Source organism: Narcine bancroftii, chromosome 3 (genome assembly GCF_036971445.1).
Source record: "Narcine bancroftii isolate sNarBan1 chromosome 3, sNarBan1.hap1, whole genome shotgun sequence".
Classification (NCBI taxonomy): domain Eukaryota; kingdom Metazoa; phylum Chordata; class Chondrichthyes; order Torpediniformes; family Narcinidae; genus Narcine; species Narcine bancroftii.
Window position 1 is genome coordinate 235,495,781 of NC_091471.1, and position 5,292 is coordinate 235,501,072.

Below are 5,292 nucleotides of genomic sequence, written 5' to 3' on the forward strand. Positions count from 1 at the left end.
TGCATTTGCCATCTGAATGGTGATTCTTTCTTAAATTTTGAGAAATCCGCATTATTCATTGGCATTGCTTCAATTTTATTTGCGTTATTCTTGTATCCCGACACTTCTCCATATTCCTTCAATTTCTTATGTAATTCTTTTATTGATATTTCTGGTTCTGTTAAATATACTATAATGTCATCTGCAAATAAACAGATTTTATATTCCTTATCTTTTATTTTTATCCCTTTTATTTTATTTTCTGTTCTTATCAGTTCTGCTAGTGGTTCTATGGCTAACGCGAACAATAAGGGCGATAGTGGGCATCCCTGCCTTGTTGATCTGCTAAATTTAAATTGTTTTGAAATATAGCCATTTACTGTCACTTTCGCCAATGGCCACTTATATAATGTTTTAATCCAATTAATATATTTCTCTGGTAAATTGAATTTTTGTAGTACTTTGAATAAATAATTCCATTCTAAGGCCTTCTCTGCGTCTAAAGCCACCGCTACTGTTGGAGCTTTATTTCCTTCTACTGCATGAATTAAGTTAATAAATTTACAAATATTGTCTGTTGTTCGTCTTTTTTTAATAAATCCAGTTTGGTCTAGATTTACTATTTTTGGTACATAGTCGGCTAATCTGTTTGCTAATAGTTTAGCTATTACCTTATAATCTGTGTTAGGTAAAGATATTGGTCTACATGATGCTGGTGCGAGTGGATCTTTCCCTGTCTTTGGTATTACTGGTGTTTTATTATTCGGTAGTTTTTTTATTATCTCTTGTATTTCTACTATTTCAAATGGTTCTGTTAATTTATTTTGTTCCTCTATTTGTAATTTCGGTAGTTCAATTTTTGTTAAAAATTCATCTATTTTGTCTTCTTTCCCTTGGTTTTGAGTTTGGTATCATTGTTCGTAGAATTCTCTGAAGTTTTCATTAATCTCCGTTGGATTATATGTGATTTGTTTGTCTTTTTTCCTTGATGCCAATACCATTCTCTTAGTTTGTTCTGTCTTAAGCTGCCATGCTAGAATTTTGTGTGTTTTTTCTCCTAGTTCATAATATTTCTGTTTTGTCTTCATTATGTTCTTCTCCACCTTATATGTTTGTAGTGTTTCATATTTTATTTTTTTATCTGCCAATTCTCTTCTTTTAGTTGTGTCTTCCTTCATTGCTAATTCTTTTTCTATATTTGCTATTTCCCTTTCCAACTGCTCTGCTTCCTGATTGTAGTCCTTCTTCATCTTGGTTACAAAACTTATTATTTGCCCTCTGATGAACGCTTTCATTGCGTCCCATAGTATAAACTTATCTTTCACTGATTCCGTATTTATTTCAAAGTACATTTTAATTTGTCTTTCAATGAATTCTCTAAAATCCTGCCTTTTAAGTAGCATGGAGTTTAATCTCCAGCTCTACATTCTTGGATGGATGTCCTCTAACTCTATTGTCAATATCAGGGGTGAGTGGTCCGATAATATTCTAGCTTTGTATTCTGTTTTTCTAACTCTGTCTTGCATGCGAGCTGATAACAGGAATAGGTCTATTCTTGAGTATGTTTTTTGTCTACCCGAATAATATGAATATTCCTTTTCCTTTGGGTGTTGTTTCCTCCATATATCCAAAAGTTGCATTTCTTGCATCGATTTAATTATAAATTTGGTTACTTTGTTCTTTCTGTTAATTTTTTCCCAGTTTTATCCATGTTTGAATCCAAATTAAGGTTGAAATCCCCTCCTATTAGTATGTTCCCTTGCATATCTGCTATCTTTAAAGATATCTTGCATAAATTTTTGATCTTCTTCATTAGGTGAATATACATTGAGTAAGTTCCAAAATTCAGAATATATCTGACATTTTATCATTACATATCTCCCTGCTGGATCTATTATTTCCTCTTCTATTTTAATTGGTACATTTTTACTGATTAATATAGCTACTCCTCTAGCTTTTGAATTATATGACGCTGCTGTTACATGTCCTATCCAATCTCTCTTTAATTTCTTGTGCTCCATTTCAGTTAAGTGTGTTTCTTGCACGAATGCTATATCAATTTTTTCTTTTTTCAGTAAATTTAGCAGTTTCTTCCTTTTTATTTGGTTTTGTATTCCGTTAATATTTTAAGTCATATAGTTCAACATAGCCATTTCATACTTTGTTTATCTTTCCTTTCCGTTTCCTCATCACCTTTCCTTCTTATCCATTTCAGCTTTCTTGTTTTGAACACTTTATAAGACATTTCTAAAACATCAAACATTTCCCTTATTCTCCTATCTAAAATTTCTTTAACCCCACTATCCCCTCCCCTTCGTGAGTTGCCCTTTATCCCTTGTCGGACAACCACATCTCCCCTCTCCATTTGGATTTGTGAATTCACTCGCAAGCGTCAACTGATTTTGTTGTGACCATAACTCCTCCCCACCCAGCCCCCCCCCAGAAAAGATTTCAATTTTCATATATAACAAAGGTCACTCTCTTAATTCCCTCCTTACTTCCTCTCTTCCCTTTCTTTCCCTTATTAATTCTTCAAATACGCATACACTCGGGAGGAGTCATGTGATGGAGTAGTGGCCGGACGGTGAACTCCAACCCTCTCCAGAAAAGTCGGGAAAAACAAGAGAAAATACAAAGGCACAGAAATAAAAGTTAAAGAAAAGTGAGTATAAAGGTGGAAAGAAGATGGCGACAAAAAAAGAAAAATCAAAATCAACGGTAAGAAGAGAGGAAGAGAAGACAACGGAGGAAGAAAGAGAAGGCCTTACCTGTCTGAAGAGGCCCGCTGTGGAGAGAGAAGCCCGCTTCCTCAGGTCGGTAGAAATAGAACTACAACAATGGCTCGCAGAGCCGAGTAAAAGTGCGCAACTGCGCATGCGCATGAAAAAAAACACACCGACGGGAGGGGGGACCAGCTGGGGAGTCGATCTCCACAGCCGGCAACGACAGCTGCAGAACATCTGCAGCAAGAAGAGACCACAGAAAACAATGAAAACAAGAAAGAAGAGGAGGAAAGGGCAACAAAGAAACAACAGATGGCCAACCCAGAGGAAGAAGAAGAGGAAGAATACAGTGAAATAGATGAAGGGAAAGGCAAGGTAAATGATATACTTTCTCTTGTTAGAGGATACATGGAGTCATTTAAAGAATGGCAAACACAGGAATTCAATGATTTAAGAAGAAGAATAAACAACACAGAAGAGAAAGTGAATAAAATAGATATGACCTTAACAGAAATGGGGGAAAAAATGGACAAGATGGAAGAACGGGCAGTAGCAGCAGAAATGGAGGTAGAAGACTTAAAAAAGAAATTGGAGGAATCTAATAAAAAAACTAAAGAGACACAAGAACTACTAGCTCAAAAAATAGATATAATGGAAAATTATAACAGAAGAAATAACATAAAGATAGTGGGCCTTAAGGAAGATGAAGAAGGCAAGAATATGAGGGAGTTTATAAAAGAGTGGATCCCTAAGACCCTAGGATGTCCAGAACTACAGCAAGAAATGGAAATAGAAAGGGCACATAGAGCATTGGCCTCTAAACCACAACCACAACAAAAACCAAGATCTATTGTAGTAAAATTCCTAAGATATACTACAAGAGAAAAGGTACTGGAGAAGACAATGGAAAAAGTAAGAGAGGGCAACAAACCACTGGAGTATAAAGGGCAAAAAATCTTCATTTATCCAGATATAAGTTTTGAACTCCTAAAGAAGAGAAAAGAGTTCAATACAGCAAAGGCGATTTTATGGAAGAAAGGGTATAAATTTATACTGAAGCATCCTGCGGTATTGAAAATATTTATTCCAGGACAACAAAACAGACTGTTCTCGGATCCAGAAGAAGCACGAAAATTTGCAGAACAATTACAAAAATAGACTGAGGGATGAAGACGGGTAATGAGAGTAAAAATGATCACGATTGATATGTATGTGGTTAAAGACAAAAATAGACTGAGGGATTAAGACGGGTAATGAGGGTAAAAATGACCACGATTGATATGTATGCGGGTAAAGAGGTATAAGAGTGAATAGAGACAATGGGCATACGTGAAAGTATCTGTAATTAGAGGAAAACATAGATAGTATAGACAAGAATTAATAAGGGAAGGTAATGGAATAGAGAGAAAAAGGAGGGAATTAAAAGAGTGACCTTTGTGGCATGAAAAGTGAAATCTTTTCTGGGGGGGCTGGGTGGGGGAAAAGAGCGGTCACTGCAAAATCAGTTGACGCTTGCGAGTGGATTCGCAAATCCAAATGGAGAGGGGAGATGTGGTTGTCCGACAAAGGATAAAGGACAACTCAGGAGGGGAAGGGGAGATTGGGGATAAAGAAGATAGAAATAGGAGAACAAGGAAAATGTTGGATGTTGTAGGAATGTTGTCTGGTAAAGAGTTGAAAATAAGAAAACAGAAATGGAAAAGGAGGAAAGGTAATGATGGAAAAACGGAAAGAGAAGATGAACAAAATATAAAATGGCTACGCTGAACTATATGACTTTAAATATTAATGAATACATCACCAAATTAAAAGGAAGAAACTACTAAATTTACTGAAAAAGGAAAAAATTGATATAGCATTTGTCCAAGAAACACACTTAACTGAATTGGAGCACAAGAAATTAAAGAGAGATTGGGTAGGACATGTAACAGCAGCATCGTATAATTCAAAAGCAAGAGGAGTGGCTATATTAATTAGCAAAAATGTGCCATTTAAAATAGAAGAGGAAATAATAGATCCAGCAGGGAGATATGTTATGATAAAATGTCAGATATATTCGGAGCTTTGGAATCTACTTAATATATATTCACCTAACGAAGAAGATCAAAAGTTTATGCAAGATATCTTTTTGAAGGTAGCTAATACGCAAGGGAACATACTAATAGGAGGGGATTTCAATCTGAATTTGGATCCAAATATGGATAAAACGGGGAAAAAAATTAACAGGAAGAACAAAGTAACCAAATTTATAATTAAATCAATGCAAGAAATGAAACTTGTGGACATATGGAGGAAACAAAACCCAAAAGAAAAGGAATACTCATACTACTCGACTAGACATAAAACATACTCAAGAATAGACCTATTTTTGTTATCAGCTAGTATGCAAGATAGAGTAAGAAAAACAGAATATAAAGCGAGAATGCTATCGGACCATTCACCCTTAATACTGACAGGAAAGCTAGAGAACATCCCTCCAAGAATGTATAGATGGAGATTAAACCCCATGCTACTTAAAAGACAGGATTTTAGAGAATTTATTGAAAAACAATTAAAAATGTATTTTGAAGTAAATACGGAATCAGTGGAA